The sequence below is a fragment of the Ursus americanus genome, chromosome 22 (genome assembly GCF_024610735.1).
Source record: "Ursus americanus isolate L20-20 chromosome 22, mUrsAme1.1.p, whole genome shotgun sequence".
In the NCBI taxonomy this organism is placed as follows: domain Eukaryota; kingdom Metazoa; phylum Chordata; class Mammalia; order Carnivora; family Ursidae; genus Ursus; species Ursus americanus.
Window position 1 is genome coordinate 51,114,048 of NC_142148.1, and position 12,052 is coordinate 51,126,099.

The 12,052-nt window shown below is 43.3% G+C and overlaps 2 protein-coding genes across 37 annotated transcripts in view; one reads left to right on the plus strand and one right to left on the minus strand.

Annotated features, from left to right (window-relative positions):
• Nucleotides 1-12,052, minus strand: part of LOC148108139 (uncharacterized) — a 485,477-nt gene that overhangs the window by 253,492 nt on the left and 219,933 nt on the right. The window lies entirely within an intron of this gene.
• Nucleotides 1-12,052, plus strand: part of LOC123803623 (ral-GDS-related protein-like) — a 124,342-nt gene that overhangs the window by 41,590 nt on the left and 70,700 nt on the right. For 3 of the 24 annotated variants that reach the window (XR_015721113.1, XR_015721107.1, XR_015721104.1), the window contains exon 1: nucleotides 4,705-5,056. The exons of 11 other annotated variants lie outside the window; for them this stretch is intronic. The gene's annotated coding sequence lies outside the window, so the exon portion shown is untranslated. Of the gene's footprint in view, nucleotides 1-4,374; nucleotides 5,138-9,950; nucleotides 10,034-12,052 lie in introns of those variants that run through there. 10 more of the 24 variants (XR_015721122.1, XR_015721116.1, XR_015721110.1 and 7 more) reach the window with 10 other exon arrangements.

Here is a 12,052-nt window from a genome sequence, read left to right on the forward strand (position 1 = left end):
AAGTCTATTGATTGGATCAAAAAGATTACCAAAAAGGACTTTAAAACATGATAAAAGTGTGGCTCATGGAGGGGTTCTTCAATTCAGAGAAAAGAAGGATAATAAAAACATAGTAAAAAGGATAATATAAAAGGAGGTACTTAGTAATGTTCCCTGTGGCATTTGAATTCTTCAAATGTTTTGGCTACACAGAAACAACATGATTCAATTCTTTGCAATTAGTCACTATGATGATTTTAGTAATTGCATAATTCACACATATCCTATATCTTAAGTGACATCAGTGGTTCCCCAGTTAAAATTTGGGGAAAAAACTATCAAATGTAAGTCTTCCTTAAAGATTTACTGACAGCAGTAAACTGTGTCTTCCATCTTGTACTAAAGTACAGATCTTAATTATAAATCATTTTCATATTCCAGGGCATATGTTAATTTATGTCAAACAAATCATCGCTTATGATTCACTTTGTTCTTGTTTTTGTTATGGTTCACTCTTTACTGTTGTTGTTATTTTAGCTGCTCAGCATCCAAAATCCCTTCCTCCAATAATACGCTCCATTGTGCTTTGGGGGTATGTCCTATCTTTATAGTCTTGGTATACAAGCGAATTAGCTAGAGAGATAGCACCTCAGATTTTCTGACCCAGGGCAGCCAGGTGGGTGGACACATGCGCTAGGCACCCAGCTAAGGCTTAGCCAACCGGACGTTCTTGAGACTTTGAGTTTGAAGATGAGCAGGACGGTGGGAGGTCTTTCCTTGTCACGGAAGCCTTGGTATGCTGACCCATGTGCTCTGCTCTACGACTTGTCCAGGCCTCCCAGAGCTGCCTTGGTATCTAATTTTCTAGTTATTTTCCAAGCCTGGATCTCCAATCTCCCATTGATTTTGGGAGCCTGGTATTCTTTGGATGAATCATCTTTACCTAAATAGCCAGTCAATTTTTGTTGCTTAAAACTGAAAATGCTGTCTGAGACATCAGGTAAAAGCTTTCTCCATTTAGGGGCGCCTGGGTAGCGCAGTCGTTAAAGCGTCTGCCTTCGGCTCAGGGCGTGATCCCGGCGTACCGGGATCGAGTCCCACATCGGGCTCCTCCGCTATGAGCCTGCTTCTTCCTCTCCCACTCCCCCGGCTGTGTTCTTCCTCTCCCACTCCCCCGGCTGTGTTCCCTCTCTCGCTGGCTGTCTCTCTGTCACATAAATAAATAAAATCTTTAAAAAAAAAAAAAAAAGCTTTCTCCATTTAGGACATATGTTTACATGTAGATTAGCAAAAAAAAAAAATTGTATTCTTGTTTTGTGGTTAATAGGCATTATTGTTCTCTAAGAATTATTTTGAGATTCATTTTTCTGAAAATTATAGGAATGTATAAGTAAAACTGTGTGATGGGTTTCTCCATTTTGAATGAATAGTTTTTGTTGACATTCTATAATCTACATTCATTTTTAGAAAATCTAGCACCTGGTTCTAAGTTAGGGAGTAAATCTCATCTAATATTAAACCTAATGGTGGCCTTTTGTGTATTGGGGGAAGAGGTGAGGTAATGAGCACATTTTCACAGGTTTCTCACCTATGAAACTTCATCTCTCTCTAGCCTTTGTACATCATCCGTCTATTCAAGTTGTATTTACTGTTTACATAGTTTCCATGATTCCTGATTTTTCCAACATTATCATTCAAAGATATGGGTTTTTTTTTAATTTATAAAAGTTCTTCTGATACTTACTTATGGGCTTATATTTTTCTAATGTTGACGTGTTTCCACGATTCACCATGGAAATATTAATACTATTCTGACGATTAAAAACATGAAAATATATCCAAAGCAAATGACATTGTGGTTGAAATGCACAGCTGTGAATACATCTGCTCGACTAAATTTAGAGAAACGATTAGGTTCTTTTCCCTTAAGGCATTGCTTTGTTATCGTGCATCCATCAGACATATCAACATGGCTAGTACATTTTCAAAAACTTTTTCAAGTCTGTCCTGAAGTGAAATTCTCATATAAAATGATTTATAGTCAAGTTCAAAGGTAAGTATTAGATCTCTTCCTTTGACAGATATTTGGAAAGAAAAGAAACTATTAGGAAATGTTTTTGGAGGAGAAGAAAATCTATTTCCAGTGTCTACAGTAATACATCCTCTGGAAAACGAGGACGTTGGGTTTCTTGTTTCCTAAGTGTTGAGTTTGGCATTTCATTCTCACAGAGGGGCGTCCCTTCTTCCTTAGGGATTTTAGATAGGTGCAGGTTCTCAGGGGCACGACATACACATCGAATAAATTCAGCATTTCAGGGTAAAAGCCGATATTAGAGAAAAATTGCATTTATTAGGTCGTAGCTTTTTGTTTTTTTAAAGAAACTAAGAATGCAAAAGTCGAATGATCAATAAAAATAGTCTGTGTCCCTGGGGTGCCCAGGGGCTGGCTCTCGGGGGCAATAGCATTCAAATGAAGATGCGCAGTATGTCTGACGCGCGAAGAGATCTGACTCCTGAGCACAGGCACCGTGAGCTCATCTAATAGGAGAATCTGCAGCTGGACGTTGAATTTTTCCATATACTAGAATTTATAGAATATTTATCACAACTGGGATTAATGTGCAGGCACAAGATATTTTAGTCAATCTGAAAAAACCCCAAATCCTTCCAAACTGAAGAGAGAGATACGCACACAGACACAGAGAGAGAGAGCACAAGTGGGGGGAAGGCAGAGGCAGAGGGAGAAGCAGGCTCTCTGCTAAGCAAGGACCCCAGGACCATGACCTGAACCAAAGTCAGACACTTAACTGACTGAGCCACCCAGGCACCCCGGAGTTCTACATTTTCATCTGTAAGTAAAAGCTAGGTGTAATGGATGAGATTAATTTAATGCACGGATACCTGTTTCTAATACTACCAAGTTTTGACAGTGTCACATATTTACTGTATGTTGTCCTTTATCTCTTCATTTATTTAGTTGTTCTGCCCCTCAACTAGATTGAAAGCCTTGGAGGACAGGAGACTGCATCTTATACATCTTTTTATCTCCAAGTTTTAGATTCATGCCTTGCACATAGCAGGTCCTCAATAAATGTTCGATGCCAGTGGCAGGTTGCTGTATGATAGACAATTTGAATTCCCTAAGGCAAGTGCATCCTACTTTTTTCAATCAAAGATATCTTCTAAGGGGATGGGGCAGCGAATACTCTGACGTACTATGTGCAACCAGGTACAGGCTAAGTACTGTGACAAAGGCACTCAAAATGCCTTAAAAGAAAAGGCTAGTTCTCTCTTGCAACAATTTTGGAGGGTTTGTGGCCCTTTTTGAGATGTCATCTGGGGACCCAGGCTGGCATCATCTTGAGTGTGGGGCTTCCATATCTAGATCCGAGATTCATCCATGTTATTGGGTTTATTAGTAGTCCATTCCTTTTTAGAGCTGAATAATATTCCTTTGTATGAATACATCCTGGTTCTATCAATGCTATTTGACAACTCTAAAAATAGAGAGGCTCTAACAACTAGAAGATATGTTTTTGCTTGCCTGGATGAGATAAACAGGACTATTTTAGCTTTCATTCCATTTTATTTAACAAACTTTAAGTGAGTGCTTCTAGAGGCCATATATTATGCTAGTTATGAGAATAAAAAGCTATGTAAATCTCTGGCTTTTCCCCCAATTTACAGATTCCCCTGAATGAGAAAAAGTTGTGTTGTCCCAATTGGATGGAAAGCATATGATTTTAAACAGCCAGCTTAAGTACTCGCTCCAATGCTGTCAAAATTTGGAGCATCAAAGGATCCAGATGCCAGTAAATAATCCTACAGATCTCTTGTAAGGAATCTCCAGGCCATTTTCCATCTCAAAGCTTTGCTCCAGGTTACAGGCTCGTAGCCTTACAAAACATAGCAGTCTGAGAGTCAGGTCCCTCAGGTTCTGGTTCTGCTACTGGATTGCTATGCAGCCTTGCACAACACAGAGAACATGCACTTCCTGCAAAGCAAGACACAAGATCCTAAAGAGCCCTCTGAGCAAGGGACTCGAATACCCCAAGTGAAGCTGGACCCCACAAACCAAGGGGACTGGCTGGACTCCTCACCCAGCGTCTAGGGATGTCCTTCCTGACGCCAAACCCATTTATTTTAGGGTGAAATTGGACCTCTGGTTTTAGTGTGGTCAAAGGGACTTCCCTCCTTGGTGTGAATCTAGAAGTCAAAAGACAAAATAGTTTTCATTTTAAAAGCCTTGAAATTTTCTTACTGAGATGTTCTTGTTCAAGTGATACTAGAGGAACCTCGGTTGGTAGAATGGACCAAGGGGTGAAGCTTTGGGAGCACTGGGCCTCTCCGGGGGTGGGGATGGGGGTGGGGGTGCGGGGTGAGGGGAGTGGTCAGAGGCCATCCAGCCTTTGGGGGACACCGGAAAGGTAAGTCACCGCGCCTCGCTCCCTGGAGAACTACATTTCCCTAAAGGCCGTGCGGCACACAGCAAGTTGAGGAGGAATGACGTGCTCAGACCCAGCCCATTTACTTCCATCGTGCCTAAGACACACCACCCTGATTGGAGGGCTCTGTCGCTATGCATCCTGGGACTTGTAGTACAGCGTGTTCATGCTCCAAGCTCCTTTGTGATTCGCGGTGCCGACTCTGCGCTCCAGGAGCGCCCTCGCGAGGCGGATCCAAATCGCGTGCGCGTGCGCCGCGCTCTTAGGGCCGACCGGCCCCCCCCCCGCGGGGCGGGGCCGTAGTTTCCGCGCCCACACCGCCTTCCTGCCCCGCCCTTCGCCGTACCCGGCCCGCCCCTCCTTCCTGGAGCCATAGTTGAAGCGGCGGCGGAGGCAGCGGTGGCAGCCCGGCGGGGGGCGGCGAGTGGCCCGCGCGCCACACGCACCAACCCAGACAGTATGTAGTGATTAGCACAGGGCAGGCGCCTCCTGCCCCGCCGGCGGGTCCCGGGTTCCCCGCAGCGGGATGTTCTCTTGAAGGAGCCACGGAGATGTGAAGAAGTCCCCCCAGAAGGTGCTGGACCCCAAGAAGGACGTGCTGACGCGCTTGAAGCACCTGCGGGCGCCGCTGGGTGAGGAGCGCTCTGGGGCGTCCGGCTCGGGGGCACCTGCCCGGACGTGGGCAGACGAGGGTCGGGCCTGGGATGCGGACGGTATGGGGGTGGGGTGCGGTGGGGGTGGCGTGAGACCCTACTTTCCCGGCCCAGCATTGTTCCCCGACAGCGGGCACTCTGGCCCTGGGGCTCTGCCCTGTCGCCCAGAGTGTAAACTTACCCCGGATTCACGCCGGGTCACCTCGAGGCCGGCCGAGCCTTGACTCTCTCCTCTCCCCACCAAATCCTGCACTCCAGGTGCTCCTGGGCCACACACGCACACACACACACTGAACTGTCACCTCCCCTCTCGTTTTTTAACTTTAATTTTTGACTCTGACGCCCTAAGTGACTGAGTCTCCAAGTGTTCCCACAACAGACTTAATTGAACTGTCATCTCTTTTGTGGGCCCCCTGTCCTTAAATTTTATTTTTACTTTTGAGTCGGAGTTTTCAAATACACTGAGCCTCGGAGCGCTCCCAGGATAAATTTAATTCAGCTGTCATCTCTCTTCCTATGCTCCTCTTTTTATTTTTATTTTTATTTTGGGTCTGGCTGCTTGGGTTTCTTCGTGTCCTTGGTGTGACGTGGGCTCCTCCTGTCGGAGGAAGGGGTGGCTTTCCTGGGTTCAAGGAGGCGGCTGCTGCTTTATTGCCAGGATGGCAGTGATAGTTATTTGCCTTCTTTCGTTTTTATGGACTGCGGGGTGGAGGTTCTGTGGAGCCCAGGGGGGACCGCTGTTGACCTGAGATGAAGCTCATCCTTGTGGCTGTGAAGTGTCCACGAGGCTTCCTGTCACCTGCTGCATGTGATCTCTAGCTGCCTTGCTGAGCTGTGTTTTGTTTTCTATTTTCTTCCCTACTTAGTCTTAACTTTTGTGAAGGACCAAACACCTCTGCTGTCTGTAGTGTTTTGAGGGGCTGAGAGAAGGACACCTTGTTTCTTCTAGATGTCTTTTTTATTCTTAAAATGAGGAAAAAGCATCTGATTTAGGACACGTAGTCTTAATGTGTCTGTCACTTGAAGAAATATGACATAAAAGAATTCATTTTATATGTGAGAATTTTAAATAAAGATCTTGCTCATGAGATTGAAAGTTGCCAATTATTTCTATTTGTACCCTGCGAAGTACCTCTGAGGAAACACACACACACACACACACACACACACACACACACGGTTTTGCCAAGTTATTCACAGTCTCGGATTCCTTGAGATTTACACTATCTTGTTCAGTTTGGAATGAAATGTAAATTAATTACTTACTGTTAAGAGGGATTAGTTTTAGTTTTCAAGACTTTTGAAAGTGAAGTGTGGTGTCCTTGGTAAACTGCAGCGTCTCCTCCCTGTAGTAAAATCTCATGCACACACAGGTTGCGTTGTGCAGAGTTCTTAGTAGTGACTGATTAACACCTATTGCAGGGACATTTTTGATAGAGGAAAGTTGAACAGTATTTTAAAGCATTTGATGCTCTGGGACTTTTTCTGTGCTAGAGAATTCAAACTTTTGTCTCGGTCTGCAGGATTAAGTTCGCTCCATTTTGTAAAGGCAGAATCAATTAAACCTAGATCAGTTTGGCTTCTTAGAGATGCACAGTACATTGTTACCATTCTGCGAAAGTAGTTCGTTTTCAAGGCTCTGTAATTGTGGTTTCACTTTAAGGTGCAGTATCTTATTTTGAGGAACTTTCTTTTTTCATTTCATTGAGCTCATTATGACTTCAGTTTTGTACCATAGAGAGGTTCTTTGATATTAGGTTGTTTTTTGTGGATGCATTTGTTTGTGGAATGACCCAGTGTACTTTATTTTTGCAATCTTTATCCGTAGGGACTACGTTTTTGTCAATGTGTCTGAAGAATTCTAGTCATGTCTAACGTAAACTAACGCTAACAACTGTGGTGTAAAGACTTTAAACAGTTCATTAAGGTCCTAGTTCCTGACACGTAATATACACTATTTATTTGCTACTTAAAAGTCTATGTAGAAAAAATGGCCTCCTGATCTGAAAGACAGGAATTAGCCAAGATCAAGAAAACTATTTGAAGGAAATGAATGGACATTATTGTTGTATTTTTATTTGCATATTTATGTAATACTCTTGCTTTTCACCTGTTTCGTCTTCAAGCGATAATAAAGATGTTCTTTTTTACATACAAAGATGATACCATTGATCTGGATTTGCAGCCTGTGGCTGCATCACTTTGGCTGGTTACTTAGCCTGTCTTTGAACCTCGGTTTCTTTACACTGTCAAATGGGTATGGTAATGTCTACCTTGTAAAGGTTATTCCAAGTATAATGTATAAACTACTTCAGCTTTCAGCAGGCATGTAAAGTTTCCTCTGCCATTGCTTGCATCCCATCATTAATAGGATAGGACAAATTTTGATAGGTACTTTCCCACACCACCCTTTATATTTTGATAATTGCTATGAATTTGTTCTCTCTTTATAGAAATTAGTCTGTGTTTAAGACAATCGGCTGAGAGATACACATTCATGGTAATGGCTCCAGTTAGAACTTGCTTAGCTACTTTAATCTGGCTACATATTGTAGATTGGCCTGAAATTATTAACTTTATTTGACAAGGAGGGAGACTGAGGCACAGACAGACCTTACATGGGGCCAAGCTACGGACTAAATGGCCTATATGTATTGTGTTAATTACAGGTAGAACAAAGAGCTATTAGGTCCCCTGACTTCCATTTCTCCCTGCATAGTTGAAATCATCAATGGAAGAATAAATGAGTAAATAAAACAAACCAGAAACCAAAAAAAATTCTGTGCATTGCTATCTTGCTCCAGCAAAGATTACATGCTTAATTAAAAGTTGGGTACCCACTACAAATCCCCATATAGAAATGGTATTGATGTAGCAAGAAGAATTGATGTAATAGTAAGCATATAGTATGGTATGTAATTAGATAGTGGCTTATATGTTGGACTCCATTATAGGGTTTCAAGGGGTCAAAAAAGATCATTAAGAATGGCACAAACAGAAGGGCGTCTTGAAGGAGTTTTACTCGTGCTGGTCCCTGAAGGATGGCTAGACTACTGAGCCACATGTGTAACTTACAATTTTTTAGTAGCCCCATGTAAAAAAGTAAAAAGAAACAGGTGAAATTAATTTTAATAATACATTTTATTTAATCCTGCCGATCTAATCTGTATCATATTAACAGGTAATCAATACAGGATATTAATATATTTTACGTTCTGTTTTTCATGCCAAGTCTTTGAAATCCAGTGTGTTTTGTACACTTATAGCACGTCTCATTTCAAACTACCTACTTTTTAAGAGCTCAGTGTCTATATGTGGCTAGTGGCTGCACACTGGACAGAGCAAAGTTAGAATTTGGGAGGGGCAGCAGGAAGACAGTTCAGGCAAGGGGAGATGGGAGCTGGTAGTGGAAATACACGTGGCAACGATGTAGAAAGGTGAGGAACACCAGGCTGCTCCTCCTCCAGTCCAGTGAGGGAGTCACAAGGTGATGTTGGTCATGAGATGCAGTGCGAGAATTCTTGCCCCGAGGGCGTTCACAGTGTCAGATGCGTGACTAGAGTGCTATGTAGGCCAGGGGTAGGGGCAGGAGAATGAGTTGGACTGGGGGATCTTGGTGGGGGGAGAGGAGTGGTGGCCGGACGGGCAGAAGCTGAGGCAGTTTGGGGGCCAGATCAGAAAAGGTCTTGTTTGTCTGAGTTGGAAGCTTGTATCTTACCTTGCAGGTGAGAGGGCCCGCTTGAAGAACTCTTAGTAGGTCAAATGATAAGATTTGAGAGCTGCCTGCCTGTTAGCAAGGCCAGGAAATTGGATTGGGGGGTGACGGGACAGGTGACACTGCTGGCAGCAAGGGAAGAGACAAATGAGGAAGGTCTGAACTAAGGTGCTCCATGAATGGAGGGGGTGGTGCGATTTCAAAGGACCAATGCAGCAGGAGCTAGTGGTTGCCTAAGTGAAATGATGAAAGAGGTTTGTAGAAGCCAGGCGAGGAGTGATCAGTCTGAAGCAGAAGAGATCTGGGATAAGAGGCCATGGTCCAGGCAAATCAAGTGACATCGGGCTTGGGCCAAATATTTGGAGACACAGAAGAGAGAACAGTTTCTCACAAATACTCTCTCTATATTGACAGAGTAAAATGGAACATTTTGGTATATTTCCTTTAAAGCATCTGCTGCTTTAGGTAGGGACAAGTTCAATGACAATTTTAAATGTTGCCATTTAAACTTATTTTATTATTAGCATGTTCCTCTCATTTTTTTCCCCTCTCATTTTTATTAACTACAAACATTTGTCGAAATTGTGTACCGTAAGTTAGCTTACCCTTTCCTGGATTGTTAAATTGTTTCCTTCCTTTCTCTCTTTCTTTTGTACTTTTTTCTCTGATATGAATAATACCACTCAAAACATCTTGGGAAGCAGCTTTTTCTATATTTTGTGTTATTTCCTTAGGACAGAGTCCAATGAAGTCAAATTGCTGGGTTTGAACGTGTTTCTGACTTGATTCACTGTGCTCTTTCCTAAGTGTTGCTCCCAGTGAGCCTGCCAGCAGCAAGGATTGAGACGACCATTTCCACTGTAGTCTGAGTGGCAATAAACACATTCGTGTAATTTGATAATTGGCGGTAGGCATTTTGGAGAACGGGAGTGTCAGGGAGAGGGCCAGAGGAGTTAGGAGGAGATCCTGGCTAATGATAGGGGAAGGTGAATTTGGTGTTAGGGGTGTTGAGTTTGAGAAAAGGGCAAGATCCAAGTGGACATGTCTAGGAGGTTGTTGGACATGGGGTGTGGAACTTAATAAAAGGATAGAAAGCTGTGGTATGGTTGTTTATTGTCATCATGGTTCCATCAAATCTTCCCACAACCTCTGATGCAGGTCGTGTTCCTACCCTCAACCTGTAGATGAGAAACTGAGGCCCAGCGAGCGTAACTACTTGGCTGTGAGCACCCAGTCGGGAAGTGGCAGAGCTGGGATTCCTGATTATAAAGCGCATGTTATGCCTCTGCTAGTTATCTGACTCAAAAGTATATTTATATATCAGAAAATATATTTACCCACCTCAGTGAATGTTAATATGTAAACAAAAGTCCTAGAGTTTTTGCGTGTCTCCCAAAAATGTTGCTTTGACTTGTGCTGCTCTCTTCCTGGTCTGTCTTACTAGATTCTTCTAGGGAGACTTGAGGCTATATTCGATTTCAGCATGGCAGAAGATAAAAAGACTCCTTTTGTGTTTTGCTGTTCATTGGCCTCTCTGTACCCTTGGCGGGCCTAGCAGGTGGTAAAATATTTGCATGGACGTTAGTGCCAAAGGACCTTGTACAACCAGAGCAGAGCCTGAGGTGTCATTTCAGGCTCCTCAGCCAGTCTTATTTTGTCTCTCTCATTCAGCCTTGTTTGAAGCAAAGTCATTTTGCCATAAGGCTCCCTTTGCTAATTTTTCATCCATTACTGACGTTTTATATCTGTAGCTTCTAAGATGTAAGATGGACTTTGGACACAGATATGTGTATCACACATACACCAATCCCTGCCTCGAGGGCTCGGGGATGTCTGGAGTTCTGAAGAGAGAAGGGTGAACCTAGGATAAAAGTCCAGTCGAGCTCAGATGGTTTGTTTGGGACAACTGAAAATGGTTGACTTGCTCCTTTTATTCTGGGAAAACAGCTAATTGATCGGCCCAGAATATTTTGATGTAAACTTTTGTAATTTGTATTTTTATTTTGCTTGTAAGTGCTTTACTTGCAGTTGGGCATAAATACTTTTACTGGCTGTTTAGAGTACTGATCTTTCCATAGATAAAACTGTAGAGAATTGTTTATTTAAAAAACGGACTCTCAAAATAGCAAATTGATTCAATTTAAGTTTTTAAATTATGCTTTAAAGGAGGAATATGTTATTGTACTGTAAAATTAATAATCTATAGATGTGGTAGACAGCTATGCTGTCTTTGGATTTTAAAAAAGTTTCAGTTCCACAGACATTTTTTTCAAGAGTGTATGAGTGAGTGCGTGTGTGTGTCTGTGTCTGTCTGTCTGTTTGCTCAGGAGGGCTGTGTGTTCAGAGATGAATAAGGCAGAAGCCCGGGACCTCTGGTTTAATAGGAGAGGTAGACACAGAAGCAACTACATTTCCCATGAAGGTGTTAGTGCCTCGGTGGAGCGGGTGAAACCGTAGAGGTGGCCACACATGCGTTGCAAGAAGAGGCACAGCAGAGAGGCCTCTTGGAGAGCCGCCAGTGCTTCTTCCTGAGGGAGATGAGGTCCGAGGTGGGTTTGGAATGACGAATACGGGGTTTTCCCAGTGGACAAGTCGGGGATGAAGGGACTGCAGAGAGAGGAACTTGTGTGAAGGTAATGGTGTGGCCACCATGGAGTTACGTGTATAAAATGACTTTTATCCTGTGATGTGTGTAGATGTTGGGAACCGGGAAGATGTAGGTAGAGAATAGGAGCCAAATCTGACGTGTCCCCTTGGTGAGTGGTCCGAAAGTGTCAGACTCCCTGATTTTGAAACATGGGTCCCGGGAAAGTGAGAGCTTCCTTCCTTTTGGATTGCAAACCCTGAGGGTGTAGCACGGGCTGCCAGCGTTCATCTTTCCCCAGAGTAGAGGGAACCCACCACAAATTGAATTCATAATCAGAGGGAAGTGGGGCAGAGAGATGGAGGGTGAGACGAGCGCACTGGACCTGTGTGAGCTGAGAGGTTCCCCATGTCTGTGCCATCTCCACCCCTGAGCGTCTCGGTCGCAGGTGCCAGTAACACCCTGTTTTTGCTTTAGTTAGCTTGAGTCCTATTTCTGGGTCATGGGATGGAAAGAATACAGATTAATATGCCTGAAAGAGAGGGGGGAAATCCCAGATCAAGGATGGGTGGGTGGGTGCATACGTGTGGATATGCTTTTCATATTTTTTAAGAGCTGAGCAAATTTCAGTGTATATATACGTAGAAGAAGGAACTAATAAAAGAGCAAAATTGAA